General features: G+C 57.2%; 1 pseudogene; it reads right to left on the bottom strand.

The window, feature by feature from the left end:
* LOC126443279 (dentin matrix acidic phosphoprotein 1-like) overlaps window positions 1-14857 on the bottom strand; it is a 297120-nt pseudogene that overhangs the window by 152869 nt on the left and 129394 nt on the right.

Below are 14857 nucleotides of genomic sequence, written 5' to 3'. Positions count from 1 at the left end.
TGAACTGTCCTCTCAAATTGAGCAGTCCTCTCAAGTTGAGCTGTCCTCGCAAGCTGTTCTGTGCTCGCAAGCTGTGCTGTCCTCGCAAGCTGTGCGGTCCTCGCAAGCTGTGCTGTCCTCGCAAGCCGTGCTGTCCTTGCAAGCCGTGCTGTCCTCGCAAGCCGTGCTAGCCTCGTAGGCTTTGCTGTCCTCGAAAGTTGAGCACTCCTCTCAAGTTGGGCTCTCCTCTCAAGTTAAACTGTCCTCGCAACTGGAGCTGTCCTCTCAAGTTGAGCTGTCCTCGCAAGCTGTGCTGTCCTCGCAATTCGTGCTGTCCTCGCAAGCCGTGCTGTCCTCGCAAGCCTTGCCGTCCTCGCAAGCTGTGCTGTCCTCGCTATCTGTGCTGTCCTCGCAAGCTGTGCTGTCGTCAAAAGCTGTGCTGTCCACGCAAGCTGTGCTGTCCTCGCAAGCTGTGCTGTTCTCGCAAGCTGTGCTGTCCTCGCAAGCTGTACTGTCCTCGCAAGCTGTGCTGTCCTCGCAAGCTGTGCAGTCCTCGCAAGCTGTGCTGTCTTCGCTAGCTGTGCTGTCCTTGCAAGCTGTGCTGTCCTCGCAAGCTGTGCTGTCCTCGGAAGCTGTGTTGTCCTCAGAAGCTGTGCTGTCCTCAGAAGCTGTCCTTTCCTCGGAAGCTGTGCTGTCCTCGCAACCCGTGCTGTCCTCGAAACCTGTGCTGTCTTCGCAAGCCGTGCTGTCCTCGCAAGCCGTGTTGTCCTCGCAAGCTGTGCTGTCCTCGCAAGCTGTGCTGTCCTCGGAAGCTGTGCTGTCCTCGCAAGCCGTGCTGTCCCCGCAAGCCGTGATGTCCCCGCAAGTCGTGCTGTCCTCGCAAGCCGTTCTGTCCTTGGAAGACATGCTGTCTTCGCAAGCTTTGCTGTCCTCGCAAGCTGTGCTGTCCACCCAAGTTGTGCTGTCATCTCAAGTTGTGCTGTCATCTCGAGTTGTGATGTCCTCTAAAGTTGAGCTGTCCTCTCAAATTGAACTGTCCTCTCAAGTTGAGCTGTCCTCTCAAGTTGAGCTGTTCTGTCAAGTTCAGCTGTCCTGTCAAGTTGAGCTCTCCTCTCAAGTTGAGCTGTCCTCTCAAGTTGAGCTGTCCTCTCAAGTTGAGCTCTCCTCTCATGTTGAGCTCTCCTCTCAAGTTGAGCTCTCCTCTCAAGTTGAGATGTACTCTCAAGTTGATCTGTCCTCTCAAGTTGAGCTGTCCTCTCAAGTTGAGCTGTCCTCGCAAGCTGTGCTGTCCTCACAAGCTGTGCTGTCCTCGCAAGCTGTGCTGTCCTCGCAAGCTGTGCTGTCCTCGCAATCTTTGCTGTCCCTGCAAGCCGTGCTGTCCTCGCAGGCCATGCTGTCCTCGCAGGCCGTGCTGTCCTCGCAAGCCTTGCTGTCCTCGCAAGCTGTGCTGTCCTCGCTAGCTGTGCTGTCCTCGCAAGCTGTGCTGTCCTCGCAAGCTGTGCTGTCCTCGCAAGCTGTGCTGTCCTCGCAAGCTGTGCTGTCCTCGCAAGCTGTGCTGTCCTCACAAGCTGTGCTGTCCTCGCAAGCTGTGCTGTCCTCGCAAGCTGTGCTGTCCTCGCAAGCTGTGCAGTCCTCGCAAGCTGTGCTGTCTTCGCTAGCTGTGCTGTCCTCGCAAGCTGTGCTGTCCTCGCAAGCTGTGCTGTCCTCGGAAGCTGTGTTGTCCTCAGAAGCTGTGCTGTCCTCGGAAGCTGTCCTGTCCTCGGAAGCTGTGCTGTCCTCGCAACCCGTGGTGTCCTCGCAACCTGTGCTGTCTTCGCAAGCCATGCTGTCCTTGCAACCCGTGCTGTCCTCGCAAGGCGTGCTGTCCTCGCAAGCCGTGCTGTCCTCACAAGCTGTGCTGTCCTCGCAAGCTGTGCTGTCCTCACAAGCTGTGCTGTCCTCGCAAGCTGTGCTCTCCTCGCAAGCTGTGCTGTCCTCGCAAGCCGTGCTTTCCTCGCAAGCTGTGCTGTCCCCGGAAGCTGTGCTGTCTTCGCAACCTGTGCTGTCCTCGCCAGCCGTGCTGTCCTCGCAAGCCGTGCTGTCCTCGCAAGCCGTTCTGTCCTCGCAAGCAATGCTGTCCTCGCAAGCTTTGCTGTCCACTCGAGTTGAGCTGTCCTCTCGAGTTGAGCTGTCCTCTCAAGTTGAGCTGTCCTCTCAAGTAGAGCTGTCCTCTCAAGTTGCGCTGTCCTCTCTAGCTAAGCTGTCCTCTCAAGTTCAGCTGTTCTCTCAAGTTCAACTGTCCTCTCAAGTTGAGCTGTCCTCTCAAGTTGAGCTGTCCTCGCAAGCTGTTCTGTCCTCGCAAGCTGTGCTGTCCTCGCAAGCCGTGCTGTCCTTGCAAGCCGTGCTGTCCTCGCAAGCCGTGCATGCCTCGTAGGCATTGCTGTCCTCGAAAGTTGAGCAGTCCTCTCAAGTTGTGTTCTCCTCTCAAGTTGAACTGTCCTCGCAACTTGAGCTGTCCTCTCAAGTTGAGCTGTCCTCGCAAGCTGTGCTGTGCTCGCAAGCCGTGCTGTCCTCGCAAGCCGTGCTTTCCTCGCAAGCCTTGCTGTCCTCGCAAGCTGTGCTGTCCTCGCTAGCTGTGCTGTCCTCGCAAGCTGTGCTGTCCTCGCAAGCTGTGCTGTACTCACAAGCTGTGCTGTCCCCACAAGCCGTGCTGTCCCAACAAGCCATGCTGTCCTCGCAAGCCGTTCTGTCCTTGCAAGCCGTGCTGTCCTCGCAAGCTTTGCTGTCCTCGCAAGCTGTGCTGTCCACGCAAGTTGTGCTGTCATCTCAAGTTGTGCTGTCATCTCGAGTTGTGCTGTCCTCTAAAGTTGAGCTGTCCTCTCAAGTTGAACTGTCCTCTCAAGTTGAGCTGTCCTCTCTAGTTGAGCTGTTCTGTCAGGTTGAGCTGTCCTCTCAAGTTGAGCTGTCCTCTCAAGTTGAGCTGTCCTCTCAAGTTGAGCTGTCCTCTCAAGTTGAGCTCTCCTCTCATGTTGAGCTCTCCTCTCAAGTTGAGCTCTCCTCTCAAGTTGAGGTGTACTCTCAAGTTGAGCTGTCCTCTCAAGTTGAGCTGTCCTCGCAAGGTGTGCTGTTCTCGCAAGCTGTGCTGTCCTCGCAAGTTGTGCTGTCCTCGCAAGCTGTGCTGTCCTCGCAAGCTGTGCTGTCCTCGCAAGCTGTGCTCTCCTCGCAAGCTGTGCTGTCCTTGCAAGCCGTGCTGTCCTCGCAGGCCGTGCTGTCCTCGCAAGCCTTGCTGTCCTCGCAAGCTGTGCTGTCCACGCTAGCTGTGCTGTCCTCGCAAGCTGTGCTGTCCTCGCAAGCTGTGCTGTCCTCGCAAGTTGTGCTGTCCTCGCAAGCTGTGCTGTCCTCGCAAGCTGTGCTGTCCTCGCAAGCTGTGCTGTCCTCGCAAGCTGTGCTGTCCCTGCAAGCCGTGCTGTCCTCGCAGGCCATGTTGTCTTCGCAAGCCTTGCTGTCTTCGCAAGCTGTGCTGTCCTCGCTAGCTGTGCTGTCCTTGCAAGCTGTGCTGTCCTCGCAAGCTGTGCTGTCCCTGCAAGCGGTGCTGTCCTCGCAGGACGTGCTGTCCTCGCAGGCCGTGCTGCCCTCGCAAGCCTTGCTGTCCTCGCAAGCTGTGCTGTCCTCGCTAGCTGTGCTGTCCTCGCAAGCTGTGCTGTCCTAGCAAGCTGTGCTGTCCTCGCAAGCTGTGCTGTCCTCGCAAGCTGTGCTGTCCTCGCAAGCTGTGCTGTCCTCGCAAGCTGTGCTGTCCTCGCAAGCTTTGCTGTCCTCCCAAACCGTGCTGTCGTCCCAAGCTGTGCTGTCCCCACAAGCTGTGCTGTCTCCACAAACTGTGCTGTCCCCGCAAGCTGTGCTGTCCTCGCAAGCTTTGCTGTCCTCGCAAGGTGTGCTCTCCTCGCAAGCTGTGTTGTCCTTGCAAGGTGTGGTGTCCTCGCAAGCTGTGTTGTCCTTGCATATTGTGCCGTCCTCGCAAGCTGTGCTGTCCTCGCAAGCTGTGCTGTCCTCGTTAGCTGTGCTGTGCTCGCAAGCTGTGCTGTCCTCGCAAGCTGTCCTCTCCTAGCAGGCTGTGCTGTCCTCGCAAGCGGTTCTGACCTCGCAAGCCATGCTGTCCTCGCAAGCTGTGCTGTCCTCGCAAGCTGTGCTGTCCTCGCAAGCTATGCTGTCCTCGCAAGCTGTGCTGTCCTCGCAAGCTGTGCTGTCCTCGCAAGCTGTGCTGTCCTCGCAAGCTGTGCTGTCCTCGCAAGTTGTGCTATCCTCGCAAGCTGTGCTGTCCTCGCAAGCCGTGCTGTCCTCGCAAGCTGTGCTGTCCTCGGAAGCTGTGCTGTCCTCACAACCTGTGCTGTCCTCGCCAGCCGTGCTGTCCTCGTAAGCCGTGCTGTCCTCCCAAGCCGTGCTGTCCTCGCAAGCCGTGCTGTCCTCGCAAGCTTTGCTGTCCACTCAAGTTGAGCTGTCCTCTCAAGTTGAGCTGTCCTCTCTAGCTGAGCTGTCCTCTCAAGTTGAGCTGTCCTCTCAAGTTGAGCTGTCCTCGCAAGCTGTTCTGTCCTCGCAAGCTGTGCTGTCCTCGCAAGCTGTGCGGTCCTCGCAAGCCGTGCTGTCCTCGCAAGTCGTGCTGTCCTTGCAAGCCGTGCTGTCCTCGCAAGCCGTGCTAGCCTCGCAAGCCTTGCTGTCCTCGCAAGCTGTGCTGTCCTCGCTAGCTGTGCTGTCCTCGAAAGCTGTGCTGTCCCCGCAAGCTGTGCTGTCCTCGCACGTTGTGCTGTCCTCGCAAGCTGTGCTGTCCTCGCAAGCTGTGCTGTCCTCGCAACCTGTGCTGTCCTCGCAAGATGTGCTGTCCCTGCAAGCCGTGCTGTCCTTGCAGGCCATGTTGTCCTCGCAAGCCTTGCTGTCCTCGCAAGCTGTGCTGTCCTCGCTAGCTGTGCTGTCCTCGCAAGCTGTGCTGTCCTCGCAAGCTGTGCTGTCCTCGCAAGCTGTGCTGTCCTCGCAAGCTGTGCTGTCCTCGCAAGCTGTGCTGTCCTCGCAAGCTGTGCTGTCCTCGCAAGCTGTGCTGTCCTCGCAAGCTGTGCTGTCCTCGCAAGCTGTGCAGTCCTCGCAAGCTGTGCTGTCTTCGCTAGCTGTGCTGTCCTCGCAAGCTGTGCTGTCCTCGCAAGCTGAGCTGTCCTCGGAAGCTGTGTTGTCCTCGGAAGCTGTGCTGTCCTCGGAAGCTGTCCTGTCCTCGGATGCTGTGCTGTCCTCGCAACCCGTGCTGTCCTCGCAACCTGTGCTGTCCTCGCAAGCCATGCTGTCCTCGCACCGGTGCTGTCCTCGCAAGGCGTGCTGTCCTCGCAAGCCTGCTGTCCTGGCAAGCCGTGCTGTCCTCGCAAGCCGTGCTGTCTTCGCAGCTGTGCTGTTCTTGCAAGCCGTGCTGTCCTCGCAAGCCGTGCTGTCCTCGCAATTTTAGCGGCCCTCGCAAGCTGTGCTGTCCTCCCAAGCTGTGCTGTCCTCGAAAGTTGTGCTGTCGTCTCAAGTTGAGCTGTCCTCTCAAGTTGAGCTGTCTTCTTAAGTTGAGCTGTCCTCTCAAGTTGAGCTGTCCTCTCTAGTTGATATGTCCTCTCTAGTTGAACTGTCCTCTTTAGTTGAGCTGTCCTCTCTAGTTGAGCTGTCCTCTCTAGTTGAGCTGTCCTCTCTAGTTGAGCTGTCCTCTCAAGTTGAGCTGTCCTCTCAAATTGAGCTCTCCTCTCAAGTTGAGCTCTCCTCTCAAGTTGAGCTCTCCTCTCAAGGTGAGCGGTCATCTCAAGGTGAGCTGTCCTCTCAAGTTGAGCCGTCCTCGCAAGCTGTGCTGTCCTCGCAAGCTGTGCTGTCCTCGCAAGCTGTGCTGTCCTCGCAAGCTGTGCTGTCCTCGCAAGCTGAGGTGTCCTCGCTAGCTGTGCTGTCCTCGCAAGCTTTGCTGTCCTCCCAAGCTGTGCTGTCGTCCCAAGCTGTGCTGTCCCCACAAGCTGTGCTGTCTCCACAAACTGTGCTGTCCTTGCAAGCTTTGCTGTCCTCGCAAGCTGTGCTGTCCCTGCAGGCCGTGCTGTCCTCGCAGGCCATGTTGTCCTCGCAAGCCTTGCTGTCCTCGCAAGCTGAGCTGTCCTCGCTAGCTGTGCTGTCCTCGCAAGCTGTGCTGTCCTCGCAAGCTGTGCTGTCCTCGCAAGCTGTGCTGTCCTCGCAAGCTGTGCTGTCCTCGCAAGCTGTGCTGTCCTCGCAAGCTGTGCTGTCCTCGCAAGCTGTGTTGTCCTCGCAAGCTGTGCAGTCCTCACAAGCTGTGCTGTCTTCGCTAGCTGTGCTGTCCTCGCAAGCTGTATTGTCCTCGCAAGCTGAGCTGTCCTCGGAAGCTGTGTTGTCCTTGGAAGCTGTGCTGTCCTCGGAAGCTGTCCTGTCCGCGGATGCTGTGCTGTCTTAGCAACCCGTGCTGTCCTCGCAACCTGTGCTGTCCTCGCAAGCCATGCTGTCCTCGCACACGTGCTGTCCTCGCAAGCCTGCTGTCCTGGCAAGCCGTGCTGTCCTCGCAAACCGTGCTGTCCTCGCAAGCCGTGCTGTCCTCGCAAGCTGTGCTGTTCTTGCAAGCCGTGCTGTCCTCGCAAGCCGTGCTGTCCTCGCAATTTTAGCGGTCCTCGCAAGCTGTGCTGTCCTCCTAAGCTGTGCTGTCCTCGAAAGTTGTGCTGTCGTCTCAAGTTGAGCTGTCCTCTCAAGTTGAGCTGTCCTCTTAAGTTGAGCTGTCCTCTCAAGTTGAGCTGTCCTCTCTAGTTGATCTGTCCTCTCTAGTTGAACTGTCCTCTTTAGTTGAGCTGTCCTCTCAAGTTGAGCTCTCCTCTCAAGTTGAGCGGTCATCTCAAGGTGAGCTGTCCTCTCAAGTTGAGCCGTCCTCGCAAGCTGTGCTGTCCTCGCAAGCTGTGCTGTCCCCACAAGCTGTGCTGTCTCCACAAACTGTGCTGTCCCCGCAAGCTGTGCTGTCCTCGCAAGCTTTGCTGTCCTCGCAAGGTGTGCTCTCCACGCAAGCTGTGTTGTCCTTGCAAGGTGTGCTGTCCTCGCAAGCTGTGTTGTCCTTGCAAATTGTGCCGTCCTCGCAAGCTGTGCTGTCCTCGCAAGCTGTGCTGTCCTCGCTAGCTGTGCTGTCCTCGCAAGCTGTGCTGTCCTCGCAAGCTGTCCTGTCCTCGCAAGCTGTGCTGTCCTCGCAAGCGGTTCTGACCTCGCAACCCATGCTGTCCTCGCAAGCTGTGCTGTCCTCGCAAGCTGTGCTGTCCTCGCAAGCTGTGCTGTCCTCGCAAGCTGTGCTGTCCTCGCAAGCTGTGCTGTCCTCGCAAGCTGTGCTGTCCTCGCAAGCTGTGCTGTCCTCGCAAGCTGTGCTGTCCTCGCAAGCTGTGCTGTCCTCGCAAGCTGTGCTATCCTAGCAAGCTGTGCTGTCCTCGCAAGCCGTGCTGTCCTCGCAAGCTGTGCTGTCCTCGGAAGCTGTGCTGTCCTCGCAACCTGTGCTGTCCTCGCCAGCCATGCTGTCCTCGTAAGCCGTGCTGTCCTCGCAAGCCGTGCTGTCCTCGCAAGCCGTGCTGTCCTCGCAAGCTTATTTGTCCACTCAAATTGAGCTGTCCTCTCAAGTTGAGCTGTCCTCTCAAGTTGAGCTGTCCACTCAAGTAGAGCTGTCCTCTCAAGTTGCGCTGTCCTCTCTAGCTGAGCTGTCCTCTCAAGTTGAGCTGTTCTCTCAAGTTGAACTGTCCTCTCAAGTTGAGCTGTCCTCTCAAGTTGAGCTGTCCTTTCAAATTGAGCTGTCCTCTCAAGTAGAGCTGTCCTCTCAAGTTGCGCTGTCCTCTCTAGCTGAGCTGTCCTCTCAAGGTGAGGTGTCCTCTCAAGTTGAGCTGTCCTCGCAAGCTGTGCTGTCCTCGCAAACTTGGCTGTCCTCGCAAGCTGTGCTGTCCTCGCAAGCTGTGCTGTCCTCGAAAGCTGTGCGGTCCTCGCAAGCTGTGCTCTCCTCGCAAGCTGTGCTGTCCTCGCAAGCTGTCCTGTCCTCGGAAGCTGTGCTGTCCTCGCAACCCGTGCTGTCCTCGCAACCTGTGCTGTCCTCGCAAGCCGTGCTGTCCTCGCAAGCCGTGTTGTCCTCGCAAGCTGTGCTGTCCTCGCAAGCTGTGCTGTCCTCGCAAGCCGTGCTGTCCCCGCAGGCTGTGCTGTCCCCGCAAGCCGTGCTGTCCTCGCAAGCCGTTCTGTCCTTGCAAGCCATGCTGTCCTCGCAAGCTTTGCTGTCCTCGCAAGCTGTGCTGTCCACCCAAGTTGTGCTGTCATCTCAAGTTGTGCTGTCATCTCGATTTGTGCTGTCCTCTAAAGTTGAGCTGTCCTCTCAAGTTGAACTGTCCTCACAAGTTGAGCTGTCCTCTCAAGTTGAGCTGTTCTGTCAAGTTGAGCTGTCCTCTCAAGTTGAGCTGTCCTCTCAAGTTGAGCTGTCCTCTCAAGTTGAGCTGTCCTCTCAAGTTGAAATCTCCTCTCATGTTGAGCTCTCCTCTCAATTTGAGCTCTCCTCTCAAGTTGAGGTGTACTCTCAAGTTGAGCTGTCCTCTCAAGTTGAGCTGTCCTCTCAAGTTGAGCTGTCCTCGCAAGCTGTGCTGTCCTCGCAAGCTGTGCTGTCCTCGCAAGCTGTGCTGTCCTCGCAAGCTGTGCTGTCCTCGCAAGCTGTGCTGTCCTTGCAAGCCGTGCTGTCCTCGCAGGCCGTGCTGTCCTCGAAAGACTTGCTGTCCTCGCAAGCTGTGCTCTCCTCGCTAGCTGTGCTGTCCTCGCAAGTTGTGGTGTCCTCGCAAGCTGTGCTGTCCTCGCAAGTTGTGCTGTCCTCGCAAGCTGTGCTGTCCTCGCAAGCTGTGCTGTCCTCGCAAGCTGTGCTGTCCTCGCAAGCTGTGCTGTTTATGCAAGCCGTGCTGTCCTCGCAGGCCATGTTGTCCTCGCAAGCCTTGCTGCCCTCGCAAGCCTTGCTGCCCTCGCAAGCTGTGCTGTCCTCGCTAGCTGTGCTGTCCTCGCATGCTGTGCTGTCCTCGGAAGCTGTGCTGTCCTCGCAACCTGTGCTGTCCTCGCCAGCCGTGCTGTCCTCGCAAGCCTTGCTGTCCTCGCAAGCCGTGCTGTCCTCGCAAGCCGTGCTGTCCTCGCAAGCTGTGCTGTCCTCGCAAGCTGTGCTGTCCTCGCAAGCTGTGCTGTCCTCGCAAGCTGTGCTGTCCTCGCAAGCTGTTCTGTCCTCGCAAGCTGTGCTGTCCTCGCAAGCTGTGCTGTCCTCGCAAGCTGTGCTGTCCTCGCAAGCCGTGCTGTCCTCGCATGCTGTGCTGTCCTCGGAAGCTGTGCTGTCCTCGCAACCTGTGCTGTCCTCGCCAGCCGTGCTGTCCTCGCAAGCCTTGCTGTCCTCGCAAGCCGTGCTGTCCTCGCAAGCCGTGCTGTCATAGCAAACTTTGCTGTCTACTCAAGTTGAACTGTCCTCTCAAGTTGAGCTGTCCTGTCAAGTTGAGCTGTCCTCTCAAGTAGAGCTGTCCTATCAAGTTGCGCTGTCCTCTCTAGCTGAGCTGTCCTCTCAACTTCAGCTGTTCTCTCAAGTTGAACTGTCCTCTCAAGTTGAGCTGTCCTCTCAAGTTGAGCTGTCCTCGCAAGCTGTTCTGTCCTCGCAAGCTGTGCTGTCCTCGCAAGCTGTGCGGTCCTCGCAAGCCGTGCTGTCCTCGCAAGCCGTGCTGTCCTTGCAAGCCGTGCTGTCCTCGCAAGCCGTGCTAGCCTCGTAGGCTTTGCTGTCCTCGAAAGTTGAGCACTCCTCTCAAGTTGGGCTCTCCTCTCAAGTTGAACTGTCCTCGCAACTTGAGCTGTCCTCTCAAGTTGAGCTGTCCTCGCAAGCTGTGCTGTCCTCGCAAGCCGTGCTGTCCTCGCAAAACGTGCTGTCCTCGCAAGCCTTGCTGTCCTCGCAAGCTGTGCTGTCCTCGCTAGCTGTGCTGTCCACGCAAGCTGTGCTGTCCTCGCAAGCTGTGCTGTCCACGCAAGCTGTGCTGTCCTCGCAAGCTCTGCTGTCCTCGCAAGCTGTGCTGTCCTCGCAAGCTGTGCTGTCCTCGCAAGCTGTGCTGTCCTCGCAAGCTGTGCGGTCCTCGCAAGCTGTGCAGTCTTCGCTAGCTGTGCTGTCCTTGCAAGCTGTGCTGTCCTCGCAAGCTGTGCCGTCCTCGGAAGCTGTGTTGTCCTCAGAAGCTGTGCTGTCCTCAGAAGCTGTCCTTTCCTCGGAAGCTGTGCTGTCCTCGCACCCGTGCTGTCTTCAAAACCTGTGCTGTCTTCGCAAGCCGTGCTGTCCTCGCAAGCCGTGTTGTCCTCGCAAGCTGTGCTGTCCTCGCAAGCTGTGCTGTCCTCGGAAGCTGTGCTGTCCTCGCAAGCCATGCTGTCCCCGCAAGCCGTGATGTCCTCGCAAGCCGTGCTGTCCTTGCAAGCCGTTCTGTCCTTGCAAGACATGCTGTCCTCGCAAGCTTTGCTGTCCTCACAAGCTGTGCTGTCCACCCAAGTTGTGCTGTCATCTCAAGTTGTGCTGTCATCTCGAGTTGTGATGTCCTCTAAAGTTGAGCTGTCCTCTCAAGTTGAACTGTCCTCTCAAGTTGAGCTGTCCTCTCAAGTTGAGCTCTCCTCTCAAGTTGAGCTGTCCTCTCAAGTTGAGCTGTCCTCTCAAGTTGAGCTCTCCTCTCATGTTGAGCTCTCCTCTCAAGTTGAGCTCTCCTCTCAATTTGAGATGTACTCTCAAGTTGATCTGTCCTCTCAAGTTGAGCTGTCCTCTCAAGTTGAGATGTCCTCGCAAGCTGTGCTGTCCTTGCAAGCCGTGCTGCCCTCGCAGGCCGTGCTGTCCTCGCAAGCCTTGCTGTCCTCGCAAGCTGTGCTGTCCTCGCTAGCTGTGCTGTCCTCGCAAGCTGTGCTGTCCTCGCAAGCTGTGCTGTCCTCGCAAGTTGTGCTGTCCTCGCAAGCTGTGCTGTCCTCGCAAGCTGTGCTGTCTCACAAGCTGTGCTGTGCTCGCAAGCTGTGCTGTCCCTGCAAGCCGTGCTGTCCTCGCAGGCCATGCTGTCCTCGCAGGCCGTGCTGTCCTCGCAAGCCTTGCTGTCCTCGCAAGCTGTGCTGTCCTCGCTAGCTGTGCTGTCCTCGCAAGCTGTGCTATCCTCGCAAGCTGTGCTGTCCTCGCAAGCTGTGCTGTCCTCGCAAGCTGTGCTGTCCTCGCAAGCTGTGCTGTCCTCACAAGCTGTGCTGTCCTCGCAAGCTGTGCTGTCCTCGCAAGCTGTGCTGTCCTCGCAAGCTGTGCAGTCCTCGCAAGCTGTGCTGTCTTCGCTAGCTGTGCTGTCCTCGCAAGCTGTTCTGTCCTCGCAAGCTGTGCTGTCCTCGGAAGCTGTGTTGTCCTCAGAAGCTGTGCTGTCCTCGGAAGCTGTCCTGTCCTCGGAAGCTGTGCTGTCCTCGCAACCCGTGGTGTCCTCGCAACCGTTGCTGTCTTTGCAAGCCATGCTGTCCTCGCAACCCGTGCTGTCCTCGCAAGGCGTGCTGTCCTCGCAAGCCGTGCTGTCCTGGCAAGCCGTGCTGTCCTCGCAAGCCATGCTGTCTTTGCAAGCCGTGCTGTCCTCGCAAGCTGTGCTGTTCTTGCAAGCCGTGCTGTCCTCGCAAGCCATGCTGTCCTCGCAATTTTAAGGGGTCCTCGCAAGCTGTGCTGTCCTCCCAAGCTGTGCTGTCCTCAAAAGTTGTGCTGTCGTCTCAAGTTGAGCTGTCCTCTCAAGTTTAGCTGTCCTCTTAAGTTGAGCTGTCCTCTCAAGTTGAGCTGTCCTCTCTAGTTGATCTGTCCTCTCTAGTTCAACTGTCTTCTTTAGTTGAGCTGTCCTCTCTAGTTGAGCTGTCCTCTGTAGTTGAGCTGTCCTCTCTAGTTGAGCTGACCTCTCAAGTTGAGCTTTCCTCTCAAATTGAGGTCTCCTCTCAAGTTGAGCTCTCCTCTCAAGTTGAGCTCTCCTCTCAAGTTGAGCGGTCATCTCAAAGTGAGCTGTCCTCTCAAGTTGAGCCGTCCTCGCAAGCTGTGCTGTCCTCGCAAGCTGTGCTGTCCTCGCAAGCTGTGCTGTCCTCGCAAGCTGTGCTGTCCTCGCAAGCTGTGCTGTCCTCGCAAGCTGTGCTGTCCTCGCAAGCTGTGCTGTCCTCACATGCTGTGCTGTCCTCACAAGCTGTATCTCCTTGCAAGCTGTGCTGTCCTCGCAAGCCGTGCTGTCCTCGCAAGCTGTGCTGTCCTTTGAAACTGTGCTGTCTTCGCAACCTGTGCTGTCCTCGCCAGCCGTGCTGTCCTCGCAAGCCGTGCTGTCCTCGCAAGCCGTGCTGTCCTCGCAAGCCATGCTGTCCTCGCAAGCTTTGCTGTCCACTCGAGTTGAGCTGTCCTCTCGAGTTGAGCTGTCCTCTCAAGTTGAGCTGTCCTCTCAAGTAGAGCTGTCCTCTCAAGTTGCGCTGTCCTCTCTAGCTAAGCTGTCCTCTCAAGTTCAGCTGTTCTCTCAAGTTGAACTGTCCTCTCAAGTTGAGCTGTCCTCTCAAGTTGAGCTGTCCTCGCAAGCTGTTCTGTCCTCCCAAGCTGTGCTGTCCTCGCAAGCTGTGCGGTCCTCGCAAGCTGTGCTGTCCTCGCAAGCCGTGCTGTCCTTGCAAGCCGTGCTGTCCTCGCAAGCCGTGCATGCCTCGTAGGCATTGCTGTCCCCGAAAGTTGAGCAGTCCTCTCAAGTTGTGTTCTCCTCTCAAGTTGAACTGTCCTCGCAACTTGAGCTGTCCTCTCAAGTTGAGATGTCCTCTCTAGTAGATCTGTCCTCTCTAGTTGAGCTGTCCTCTCTAGTAGATCTGACCTCTCTAGTTGAACTGTCCTCTTTAGTTGAGCTGTCCTCTCTAGTTGAGCTGTCCTCTCTAGTTGAGCTGTCCTCTCTAGTTGAGCTGTCCTCTCAAGTTGAGCTGTCCTCTCAAGTTGAGCTCTCCTCTCAGGTTGAGCTCTCCTCTAAATTTGAGCTGTCATATCAAGGTGAGCTGTCCTCTCAAGTTGAGCTGTCCTCTCAAGTTGAGCTGTCCTCGCAAGCTGTGCTGTCTTCGCAAGCCGTGCTGTCCACACAAACCGTGCTGTCCTCGCAAGCCATGCTGTCCTCGCAAGCCATGCTGTCATCGCAAGCCGTGCTGTCCTTGCAAGCCGTGCTGTCCTCAAAGCTGTGCTACCCTCGCAAGCCGTGCTGTCCTCACAAGCCATGCTGTCCTCGCAAGCCTTGCTGTCCTCGTCAGCCGTGCTGGCTTCGCAAACCGTGCTGTCCTCGCAAGCCATGCTGTCCTCGCAAGCCGTGCTGTCCTCGCAAGCTTTGCTGTCCTCGCAAGCCGTGCTGTCATTCCAAGCGGTGCTGTCCTCGCAAGTTGTACTGTCGTCTCAAGTTGAGCTGTCGCCTCAAGGCCAGCCGCGGTGGTCTAGCGTTTCAGGCGCTCAGTCCGGAACCGCGCGACTGCAACGGTCGCAGGTTCGAATCCTGCCTCGGGCATGGATGTGTGTGATGTCCTTAGGTTAGTTAGGTTTAAGTAGTTCTAAGTTCTAGGGGACTGATGACCACAGATGTTAAGTCCCATAGTGCTCAGAGCCATTTGAACCATTTTTTTTGTCGCCTCAAGTTGGGTTGTCCTCTCAAGTTGAGCTGTCCTCTCAAGTTGATCTCTCCTCTCTAGTTGATCTGTCCTCTATAGTTGATATGTCCACTCTAGTTGAGATGTCCTCTCTAGTTGAGCTGTCCTCTCAGGTTGGGCTGTCCCCGCAAGCTGTGCTGTCCCCGCAAGGTGTGCTGTACTCGCAAGCTGTGCTGTCCGTGCAAGCTGTGCTGTCTTCGCAAGCTGTGTTGTCCTCACAAGCTGTGCTGACCACGCAAGCTGTGCTGCCCTCGCAAGCCGTGCTGTCCTCGCAAGCCGTGCTGTCCTCGCAAGCCGTGCTGTCCTCGCAAGCAGTGCTGTCCTCGCAAGCCGTGCTGTCCTCACAAGCCATGCTGTCCTCGCAAGCCGTGCTGTCCTCGCAAGCCATGTTGTCCTCGCAAGCTGTGCTGTCCTCGCAAGCTGTGCTGTCCTCGGAAGCTGTGCTGTCCTCGCAAGCCGTGCTGTCCCAGCAAGCCGTGCTGTCCCCGCAAGCCGTGCTGTCCCCGCAAGCCGTGCTGTCCTCGCAAGCCATGCTGTTCTTGCAAGCCGTGCTGTCCTCGCAAGCTTTGCTGTCCTCTCAAGTAGTGCTGTCCACCCAAGTTGTGCTGTCCTCTCAAGGTGAACTGTCCTCTCAAGTTGAGCTGTCCTCTCAAGTTGAGCTGTTCTGTTAAGTTGAGCTGTCATCTCAAGTTGAGCTGTCCTCTCAAGTTGAGCTGTCCTCTCAAGTTGAGCTGTCCTCTCAAGTTGAGCTGTCCTCTCAAGTTGAGCTCTCCTCTCATGTTGAGCTCTCCTCTCAAGTTGAGCTCTACTCTCAAGTTGCGGTGTACTCTCAAGTTGAGCTGTCCTCTCAAGTTGAGCTGTCCTCTCAAGTTGAGCTGTCCTCGCAAGCTGTGCTGTCCTCGCAAGCTGTGCTGTCCTCGCAAGTTGTGCTGTCCTCGCAAGCTGTGCTGTCCTCGCAAGCTGTGCTGTCCTTGCAAGCTTTGCTGTCCTCCCAAGCTGTGCTGTCGTCCCAAGCTGTGCTGTCCCCACAAGCTGTGCTGTCTCCACAAACTGTGCTGTCCCCGCAAGCTGTGCTGTCCTCGAAAGCTTTGCTGTCCTCGCAAGGTGTGCTCTCCTTGCAAGCTGTGTTGTCCTTGCAAGCTGTGCTGTCCTCGAAAGCTGTGTTGTCCTTGCAAATTGCGCCGTCCTCGCAAGCTGTGCTGTCCTCGCAAGC

This window comes from Schistocerca serialis, unplaced genomic scaffold (genome assembly GCF_023864345.2).
Source record: "Schistocerca serialis cubense isolate TAMUIC-IGC-003099 unplaced genomic scaffold, iqSchSeri2.2 HiC_scaffold_1434, whole genome shotgun sequence".
Lineage (NCBI taxonomy): Eukaryota > Metazoa > Arthropoda > Insecta > Orthoptera > Acrididae > Schistocerca > Schistocerca serialis.
The sequence above is the reverse complement of the archived record's forward strand: the minus strand, read 5'-3'. Positions and strand labels throughout refer to the sequence as shown.